We start from the raw sequence: 11,940 nt of genomic DNA, 5'->3' as shown, positions 1-11,940 counted from the left end.
TCAGGAAACCTGTTGCTAATAAGCATTCAGGAGAAGTGCTTTTCTTCCGTGCTAGGCTACCCTCCTTTGCCAGAGATAAGGGACAAAAAGGAGCTTTACCCAGAAAGCTTCTTCATCCCTGGGGCCTGAGACATCCATGACAAGAATTTTAAAGCAGCCATTATAAAAATGCTTCAACAAGCAATTTAAAATTCTTTTAAATGAAAAAATAGAAATTCTCAGTAATAAATAATAAAATAAAATACCTGAAATAAGAAAACTCTGCCTGGGGAGGCTCAATAGTAGAATGGAGAATACAAAGCATAGAGTCAATGAATTGAGGACATATCAATAGAACTTATCCAATGCAGACATAGAGATAGAGTAAAAACAAACAAGCCAGAGCCTAAAGAATCTGTGACACAATAACCAAAAGATATGACTGCATGCTACTATTTACAATAAACTTCCAAATCAGTGACATAGGTACATTAAGGTGAGAGCATAGAAAAAATACCCAAGTATTAATGAAAGGAAGTTATTTGAAAAAAAATCAATAACATTGATAAAACTTTCAGTATAAGAGCAAAAATAAAATGAGAGAACTCACAAATCACCAATACCAGGAATGAAATGGGGATCTCATTACAGATCCTACATAATTAGAGACATAACAAGGAATATTACAAACAACTTTATACTCATAAATTTGACAACTTAAAAGAAAAATACATATTCCTTAAAAATTACAACTTGCCAAACTCAACCCAAGATAATATACATAATCTGATCATTTGATTAGTCCTATAACCATGAATGATTTTGAATTTGTAATGAAAAAGTTCCAGAAAAAGGAATCTCTACACCAAGATGGTTTCACCAGACAGGTCTACCAAACACTTAAACAGTAGTTAACACCAATTTACATAATCTCTTCCAGAAAATAAAAGAGAGGGGACTCCCTATAATCATTTTATGATTGAACTATTACTCTAATTCCAAAACAAGACAAAAACAGTACAAAAAAAGGAAACTACAGAGCATTATTTCTCATGAACATAAATGAAATAAAACAACAAACTATTGAAAATAAAATCAAAAATGCAAAAAAGAATTATGCAACTCATCATTGCATTCCCAACATATAACAGAGTTTTTGGCCCATTGCAAGTGTTTGACACTGATTTGTGGGATGAATGAATGGATTAATTAATTATTTTTTACTGGACCATTCCACTCCACAGTCCTAAAGTTAGCTTAAATGCAACATAACTAAAAATTGACTTATTAATTTATGTATTCCTATTCCCATTCTTCACAATGACTGGTACTTACTCAGTATTACTGCATACAATATTTGCTGAAAGAATAAATGCATCAATTAAAGACAAGCCATCACTATCCGACCACCTGAGCCTCAAATGAAAGGCTATACATATTGGTAAGTGACATAAATTTTGTAGTCAAATAAAATTACCTTCAAATTCAGCTTTGCTATTTATCAAATGTGTGAACAGAAACAATTTTTTTAACTCCTCTGAGCTTCCAAAGAACTTTTTCTCACCATCTACCATCTGACTGTGAAGTCAATGCCATATATTTAGGGTTTTGTGAGTTTTGTTTCTGTGGCAATCCACTTCCAGTACCAGTAGCTATTTTAGTCAGGCTGAGCAATATTAGATTGTTGTCATAAAATACACAAAAATCTCAGTGGTTTAATATTTATTTCTTGCTCATTGTGCATGTTTTTCATGGATCAGATGGGATATTTTCTCTATATTATCCCTATTCGGGGACATAAGATAATGGAGGCTACAACCTCTGAATCCTCACCAGTTACAGCAGCAGAAAGAAGAAAGCATGAGAAACATTCATCAATTCTTAATTGCCTCCAAAATAAGTGACACTTTTTATTTCCTTTTATATTTCATTTATCAGAGAAAGGAACATAGCTATGCCTAATTTCGAGAGGGCAAGGAAATGTGACACACCCCATTGCATAGCATTTCTCAGATTTGAAGTTAATGAATAGTAGTAATATTTACTGTATATTTAATTAAAATAAATATTAATAAGTATTTGCCTTATATGGCATATGTGATCCATCAGCAAACTCTGTCAACTCTACCTTCAAACTGTATCCTGAATCTGTCCACTTCTCATCTCCTGCAATATTAATCTCTGTCCCAGATGAGATTTCAGAAAAAAGATGCTAAGATGAAGTTAGGAGTGCAAAAATTACATTGAAGAGTATATTTGTAACTGCTCTCCAAGTAACAGAACCAGAGATTTCTTAAAAGGAATTGGCTCACCGACACTGGCTGCCTAACTTGCTTATACCAAGACCCACACCCCAGCACTCTGACCCAACTTCCCTTCTTGCTCAAGCTTGTCCCAGTTCCAGTACAGCAGGTCCCTCATCCAGAAGACAGGCACAAATCCCTTCCCACACCATGTCCCTAAACCCTAGAGTTTTAAAAGTCAGCATGCTTGGCTGGGATAGAGCCTGGAAGCAACTGCGCTGCTCCTGGAGAGAAGACAGGCAAACAAGCTGAAGGTAGACAGTACAGAAAAAACAATCTGAAAAAACAGTGGGACACACAGTGGGGAGACTATTCACTCCTCTTGGAGTGCAGCATTCATGGAGATGCCTTTCTGGGAACAAAAGAGCTGACTGGCACCATTTCCCTCCCCTGACCCTCAGCATAAACACAGAGACACCAGTGGAAAGCAGTGCAGTGCCCACACTGGCTGCCTAACATGCTTACACCAAGATCAGCAACCTCATGCTCTAGTGGGACTGCCATTTTCATTCAAGCTTGCCTCAGTCCCAGAGCAACGGGCATGTTTCCCAGAAAACCAGCAGAGAATCTGGCACACACTATGTCTCCCGACCAGAGAGTTCAGCAGGGCTTCAGTTCTAGTGGAAGCAGTATCAGGTTTCATTTAACAAGCAGACCAGAGCGCAGCTACTTAAAACTCATCACACTCTGGTGAAGGACCAAACACTGCCACTGCAGGCAAAGAGAGGCTCTGTGGATGACTGGCTTAAAGGATAGAGCAGCTGAAGCACAACAGAAGAGTGTGCATACAGCACATACCAGAAACACTCTGTGAAGTGCCAGGCTCTGGACAAACATGACTTCCTCTTTATAAATCCATTATTCTCAGGAGCAGGACATAAGTGGCTTTTTTAACACACCAAAGAAGGCAGAGACTTAGACAAAATACCAAGATGGAGGCATTAATCCCAAATGAAAGACCAAGATAAGGCTGGGTCAGAGATCTAAGTGAAACAGATATAAGTAACATAACTGATAGGGGATTTAAAAGCCATGATCATAAGAATACTCTCTGGACTTGAGAAAAGAATGGAAGACATCAGGGAGACCCCTACTATAGGGATAAATGAGTTAAAAAAAGAATCAGTCAGAAATGAAGAATGCAATAACTGAGATTAGAAACAAGCTTGATGAAACGAACACACATCTGGAAGAAGCAGAGAAAAAAATAAGTGATATAGAAGACAAAATAATGAAGCTGAACAAAAGAGAGAAAGAGGAATTATGGAACCTAAGAATAGACTTACAGAACTCATTGACTCCATCAAACATAATAACATTCATGTTATAAGAGTCCCAGAAGAAGAAGAGAGAAAAGAGGGGCAGAAAATATTTTTGAGGAAATAATAGCTGAAAATTTTCCTAATTTGGGGAATGAAATAGACATCCAGATCCAGGAGGCACAGAGAACTCCATAAAAATCAACAAAAGCAGCACAACACCAAGACATATTGTAATTAAAATTGCAAAATATAGTGATAAATTTAAAAAATCATAAAAGCAGCCATACAAAAGAAGTCCTTAACTTACAAAAGAAGACCAATAAGTCTAGTTAGAAATTTCTAAACAGAAACTTGGCAAGCCAGAAAGGAGTGGCATAATATTCTCAAGGTGCTGAATCGGGAAGAATCTGCAGCCAAGAACACACTATCCAGGAAGGCTATCATTCAGAATAGAAGGAGAGATAGAGTTTCCCAGACAAACAAAAACAGAATGAATTCGTGACCACTAAGCCAGCAATGCAAGAAATATTAAGAGGACTCTGAGTGGAAGGGACAGACCAAAAGTGACAAAGACAAGGAAGGAACAGAGAATATCTCCAGAAATAATGACAAATAATTCAATAATTACTTTAAATGTAAATGGACTAAATGTTCCACTCAAAAGACATAGGATGTCAGAATGGATGAAAAAAACAAGACCCATCTATATGCTGCCAGAAAAGACTCATTTTAGACCTAAAGACACCTGCAGATTGAAAGTGAGGGGATGGGGAAACATTTATCATGCAACTGGACATCAAAATAAAGGTGGAGTTGCAATACTTACATAAGAAAAACTAGACTTTAAAACAAAGATTGTAACAAGAGATGACTAGGGCACTATATCATAATAAAGGAGAAAACACAACAAGATATAACAATTGTGAATACTAATGCATCCAACATGACAGCATCCAAATATATAAAACAATTAATGACAAACATGAAGGAACTAATTGATATAATACAATAGTAGTAGGGGGCTTTAACACTCCACTCACAGCAAAGGATAGATCATCTAAACAGAAAAATAAGGAAGGAAACAATGGCTTTGCATGACATAGTGGACCAGATGGACTTAATAGATATATTCAGAACATTCTATAGTACAACAGAAGACTACACATTCTTTTCAATGCACAAGGATATTCTCCAGAATAGATCACAAACAGGTCACAAAACAGGTCTCAACAAACACAAAAAGATTGATCATACCATGCATATTTTCTTACCACCATGGTTTGAAACTTGGTCAACCACAAGAAAAAATATCTAGAAAGAACACAAATATATGCAGGTTAAATAACATGCTACTAAAGGATGAATGGGCCAAATATGAAATCAAAGAAGAAATAAAAAATACATGGAGACAAATTAAAACACAGTGGTCCAAAGCCTTTGGGATGCAGCAAAAGTTGTACTGGGAGGGAAATATACAGAAATAGAGGCCTACCTGAAGCAAGTGAAATTTCAAATAAACAGCCAAGCTTCCACCTAAAGAAGCTAGAGAAAGAACAAAAAATGAAGCCTAAAGCCAGCAGAAGGAAGGAGATAATAAAGATCAGAGCAGAAATAAGTGATATAGAAACTAAAAAAAATCAATAGATCAAAGAAACCACAAAATGGTTCTTAGGAAAAATTAATAAAATTGATAAACTTCTAGCCAGACTTATCAACAAGAAAAGAGAAAGAACCCACATAAATAAAATGACAAATTAGAGAGAAGAAATAACAACCAGCACAACAGAAATACAATTCTAAGAGAATATTATGAAAAACTATATGCCAACAAATTAGACAACCTAGAAGAAATGGATAAATTTTAGAAACATATAAACCACCAAAATTGAAACAGGAAAAATAGAAAACTTGAACAGACTGATAACTAGGAAAGAAATTGAATTGGTTAAGAAAATTTTCCCAACAAACAAAAGTCCAGGAAGAGATGGCTTCACAGGTAAATTATATCAAACATTTAAAGAAGAGATTATACCTATTCTTCTCAAATTATTAAAAAAATAGAAAAAGAAGGAAAACTTCCAAACTCATTCTATGAGGCTAGCATCACTCTGATTCTAAAACCGGATAAAGACTCCACTAAAAAAGAGAACTACAAGCCAATATATCTGAGTAACATGAATGCAAACATTCTCAATACAATACTAGCAAAGCAAATCCAATAGTACATTCAAAGAATCACTTACCACAATCAAGTGGGATTTACTCCTGGATTGCAATGGTGGTTGGGCTCTTTCCTAGGCTGCAGGACTGGTTCAGTATTCACAAATCAATCAATGTGATACACTACATTAATAAAAGTAATGGTAAGAACCATATGATCCTTTTAATAGATGCAGAAAAAGCATTTGACAGTGTAACATCCATTCATGATAAAAATCCTCAAAAAAGTGTGGTTAGAAAGAACATACTTCAACATAATAAAGGTCATATACAAAAAATCCACAGCTAATATCATTATAAATGGGGAAAACAGAGAGCTTTTCTTTCTATGATCAGGAACAATGCAGAGATGTCTACTCTCACCACTGTTATTTAACATAGTACTGGAAATCCTAGCCACAGCAATAAGACAACAAAAAGATATAAAAGCATCCAAATCAACAAGAAAGAAGTAAAACTTTCACTATTTGTAGATGGCATGATATAGAAAACCCAAAAGTTACACCAACAAATTGCTAGAACTGATACATGAATTCAGTAAAGTCACAGAGTACAAAAGCAATGTACAGAAATCTGTTGCATTTCTATACATCAATAAGGAAATAGCAGAAAAAGAAATTAAGGAAGCAATCCCATTTAAAATTGCACCAGGGGCACCTGGGTGGCTCAGTCGGTTAAGTGCCAGACTTCAGCTCAGGTCATGATCTGATGATTTGTGGGTTCAAGCTCCACATCGGGCTCTGTGCCGACAGCTTAGAGCCTGGAGCCTGCTTCGGTTCCTGTATCTCCCTCTCTCTCTGCCCCGCCCCTGCTCGCACTCTGTCTCTCTGTCTCTCTCTCTCAAAAATAAGTAAACATAAAAATTTCTTTAAAAATTGCACCAGAAACCATAAGACACCTAGGAATAAACGTAACAAAACACATGAAAGGCCTGTATTCTGAAAACTATAAAACCTGATGAAAGAACTTGAAGAGGATACAAAGAAATGAAAAGACATTCCATGTTATGGATTGGAAGAACAAATCTTGTTAAAATGTCTATACTACCTGAAGCAATCTACACATTTAATACAATTCCTGTGAAAATACAACCAGAAATTTTCACAGAGCTAGAACAAGCAATCCTAAAGTTTATATGGAACCACAAAAGACCCCAAATAGCCAAAGAAACCTTGAAAAAGAAAAGAAAAGCTGGAGCCATCACGATTCCAGACTTCAAGTTATATTACAAAGCTGTAGTGATCAAGACAGTATGGTCCTGGCACAAAAAAGATACATAGATCAATGGAATAAAATAGAAAACCCAGAAATGAACTTACAACTGTATGGTAAATTAATATTCAACAAAGCAGGAAAGAATATCCAATGGAAAAAAGACAGCCTCTTCAAGAAATGGTGTTGGGGAAATGGGACAGCAACATGAAGAAGAACGAAACTGGACAAGTTTATTAAAGCATTCACAAAAATACATTCAAAGTGGATGAAAGACTTAAATGTGAGACCTGAAACCATAAAAATCCTAGAGGAGTACATGGGTAGTACTCACTTTGACACTGGTCTTGGCAACTTCTTTCTAGAATGTCTCCTGAGGCAAGGGAAACAAAAGCAAAAATAAAAACTGGGGCTTCATCAAAATGGAAAGCTTCTGCACAGCTTAGGAAACAATCAAAACTAAACGGCAAAACTTATGGGATGGGTGAATATATTTGCAAATGACATATCTGATAAGGATTTAGTATCTAAAATATATAATGAACTTATAAAACTCAACACCACAAAACACGAATAATCCAATTAAAAATGGGCAGAAGATATGAACACACGTTTCTCCAAATAAGATATACACATGGCCAACAGACACATGAAAAGATGTTCATCATCATGTAGCATTAGGGAGATGCAAATCACAACTACAATGAGCTATCAGCTCACACCTGTTACAATGGCTAAAATCAACACCACAAGAAACAACAGGTGTTGGTGAGGATGCAGAGAAAGGAGAAACCTCTTACACTGTTGGTGGAAATGCAAACTGGAGCAGCCTCTCTGCAAAATAGCATGGAGGATCTTCAAAAAGTTCAAAATAGACTACCATAGATCCAGCAATCACACTATTGGGTATTTACCCAAGGAATACCGAAACACTAATTCAAAGGGACACATGCACCCCTATGTTTATATCAGCATTATTTACAATAGTCAAATTATGGAAGCAGTTCAAGTGCCCAACAATAGATGAATCAACAAAGAAGCAGTAGTGTATATATACAATGAAATATTATTCAGACCTAAAAAGAATGAAATCTCGCCATTTGCAATGACAATAGATGAAGCTAGAGAGTATAATGCCAAGCCAAATAAATCAATCATAGAAAGACACATAATATATGATTTCACTCATATGTGGAACTTAAGAAATAAAACAGATGAGCAAAGGAGAAAAAGACATATCAAGAAAAAGACTCTTAATTATAGAGAACAAACTGATGGTTACCAGAGGGAGGAGGGTGAGGGAATGGGTTAAATAGGTGCTGTGGATTAAGGAGTGCACTTACCGAGATGAGCACTAGGTGATGTATGGCATTCTTGAATCACTATGTTGTACACTTGAAACTAATAAAACACTGTATGCTAAAAATTAAATAATAAATATATCATACCATACACATACACAAAAAAGACATTCCACTTGGATTAGATATGCCATAAACCAGGCATAAAAGTTTAAGGACAAAAATATAACAAATAACCATAACCACAAAAATTTATTGATGAATACAAAATATAAGAAGTAATTCTGACATCAATTACAAAGTGTGGGGAGGGAGTAAAAGTGCACAATTTTTTTATGCAATTGAAGTTAAGTTGTTATCACCTTAAAATATACTTTTATAACTATAAAAATTTTTATGTAAATTATAAGGATCTTTGTGATTACATCAGTCTCACCTGGATAATCCAGGATAATCTCCTTATCCTCAGAACCTTAACTGAATCAACTCTGCAAAGTCTCTTTTGCCATATAAGGTAATATTCACAGGTTCTAGAGATTAGGATGTAGATATCTTTGGGAGGCCATTATTCAGATTACCAAACATAGTATCACAAGATGTTTTAGTCCTCCTTATTAACCCAACCTCACTTCCTTTTAAGGCTGCTTATAACTGCCCAATATTTGTAGCTAACTCTGACTTAACTGTCAATTTTATAAGAGACTCACTTTATATTTAAGGACACACACAGACTGAAAGTGAAGAGATGGAAAAAGATATTCCATTTAAATGGTAACTAAAAGAGAGTAGGGGTGTCTATACTAATATAAGACACAATTGAGTTTAAGTCAAAAATTGTCATATGATAAAGGGTTAATTCTCCCCTTTTGGATAATCATTACCTTTGGAGGGAAGTAAGAGGATTTTGAAAAGCAAGAAGCACATTAGGGACTCTAGAGGTATTGGAAATATTATATCCCTGACTGGGTAGTGGTTATTTTGATGCTTATTTTATAATTATCTATTATACCATATACATTATGTTTCATACATCCTCCTGTATATGTGTTATATTTCCAAATAACAAGTTGTATTTAATGCTTATGATGCGATGATAGGGTGATCACAGGGAGGAATTGAGACAAAAGAGAAGATCTAACTCAGATTGTAGACAGGAGAAGAGATATGGTTAGGGAAGCCTCCCTAGATAAAAATGTCATTTTTCTACACTTACTGACTCTCCCCTACACTTGGGATAAAGACTCTTTAGAAAGCATAAATAATCATGCATGACTTGTCTCTGGTGGCCTTTAGAGCATTAACTCTCACCACTCTGGCTCTGTCTACTCCATTCCAGACACACTAAACTATTTGATACTTGAAGCTTCTTAACAAACCTTGCTTTTGTTAGCTTCCAGGTCTTTAGTCACATTGCTCCTTCTGCTGGAACTGATTTTCTTCCCTGATCTTGCTAATTCCACCTCATCCTTCACTAGAAATTATGCTTTAGATGGGTAAGATTTGTATCTGTTTTATTTAATACTCTGTTTTCAGCACTTAGAACAGTGCTTGGTACAGAGTAAGTGCTCAATCAATATTTAATAGATAAGCTTGAATTAATGAATCCATCCCTTTAAAATTTAGCTCAAACATTTAATTTTCCAGGAAGTCTCCCTGTAATTCCATAGGATGGGTTTCATGCAGTGGCTTCCACAGGACCAGGTGCTTCCCCTTACCACCGTGTGTATCACATAATACTGTCTTTGTCTATATGCCTCTCTAAATCAAGTGCCTGTGGGGCAGAGATCAGAATGTTTTTATTCTTGCTAGCATTCTCCCGTCCCCTAGCAAATATGACCATTCCTGAAAGAGTGCAGGCAGTCAGGAAACGTTAGTTTAATGTATGGAAAGGAGGCAGACATAAAATGCTGAACCTTGAAGGATGAATAGAAAGCAGCAAGACAGCTGGTATGAAAGAGACTAGTATACTAAGGAAGTACAAGTATTTCAGTGATTTTTGCCTGTCTCGCTTATAGACTGTGATCTTCTTGAGTACAAACATATCAATGACAAGGATAATGCTTTTACATCAGAATTCAGTCAACATTTTTTTTGAGTATCTACTGTGTCTTACATATTATTCTATGTATCTGGGATGCATTGGTTAAACAGAGTCTCTATTTTCATGGGACTTCTTCTAGTCTGGGATACAGACAGTAACAAATGAACAAACAAATGTAAGTCAGCAATACCCTTTGAAGAAAAAAATAAACCCGGGAAAGGGAGTAGAGAATTATGGGGATGCTATTTCAGATATGGTGATTAATATCTCCAAAACCTAGAACACTGCCTTGCATGTGGTAGGCACTCAATCTATACTGAATGGGTAAATTAATAATGAAAGGTAGATAAGGAAAAAGAAATAAACACAGAAAAAGGTAGACTATTCCTAATCTTAAAATAAAACACAGGGCAGTCTTACTAAGTAAGACTATGTTTTCATAATTTTTCAGTCTTATATTCCCATAAAGAGTCCTCTGGAAGGGGTTACGTTGACTCATTTCTTTCTCTTTGAGATGAAGAACCACATCCTGGAACTTTGCCCTGTCCTAAAACAATAGGTAAAATCCCATAGCTTGGCTACATAATGAAGGTCAAAAGCTTCTGTATTAGTGAGTAGTGGATAGGCAGGAAAGGGGTTACAGTCTCTTAATGTCCCTCATTCATAAAGGGAAAAGTCATAAGAAGAGGCAACACAGTGGGAAAAACATACTGCTCTGTCAGGAGGCTTACCATATAGTGTTCATTTTCCCAGCTATGTCATGAGGATATATTAGAGCTAAAAACAGAAAACGCACTTGGCTAACATAGTAACATCACTGTTAGGAAGACATCTAGAAATTAACTCATAAATAGTGACTATGTAACAGGATGAGACTAAGTGCCTGAGATACAGAGCTGGGTTATGGAGACTCTACAGGAAAGACAGGCTACAGAAAATAGCTGAGGTTAAACTGAGGTACCAAGGCTGAATATGAGGAAAGCCAGAGGGAAAATTTGCTCACCTGGAGTCTGATTTTCAGAAACTCAGCAGTCTTCGCCTTTCAGAAGGAAAGTGCTCCTTTCAGAAGGAAACTGGGGAGTAGGAAATACTGAGGTAGATAAAAATAGGCCATGGATGAAACCAGCCCTTCTCTAAAGTTCCATGGGAAGGAAAGCCAGGATGGACTCTTCTCTGTGCCTATGCTGAAGAGATATCACCAACAATGTTTGGACTTAGGTTTTCTATACTCCTCCTGCATTGAGTAATAATTTCTGATAGACATAAATCCCACACAATCCTGAAACTCCTCTTTGTATGTGGGATACAGGAGGGGGTGGAGGCAGCATTCTTCATTTGGAAAAGCACCAGCCCTGTCTGCCCCTTTTATCTTTAAAACCTTTTTCTCATCCAAGGGTAATTTGTCCTCCACTGTTATCAAACTCTAGAATCATTTGAAAACAATTCATTCAACATATTTTGAATACCTATATAAGGTCAGACCATGAATAAAGACAAAAGACTCAGTCCTGCCTTCAAAAAAAGTCACAATCTAGTACAGAGATCTCAACTCCTTATGTACATCAGAAATGCTATGCCCCAATTCTAGAGATTGGAATTCAATTAGTCTGGGGTAGGGATTA

Source organism: Lynx rufus, unplaced genomic scaffold (assembly GCF_022079265.1).
Source record: "Lynx rufus isolate CCGP_SWC_20201006 ecotype Redwood Valley unplaced genomic scaffold, mLynRuf1.p SCAF_63, whole genome shotgun sequence".
In the NCBI taxonomy this organism is placed as follows: Eukaryota; Metazoa; Chordata; class Mammalia; order Carnivora; family Felidae; genus Lynx; species Lynx rufus.
Note: the sequence above shows the minus strand (reverse complement) of the source record.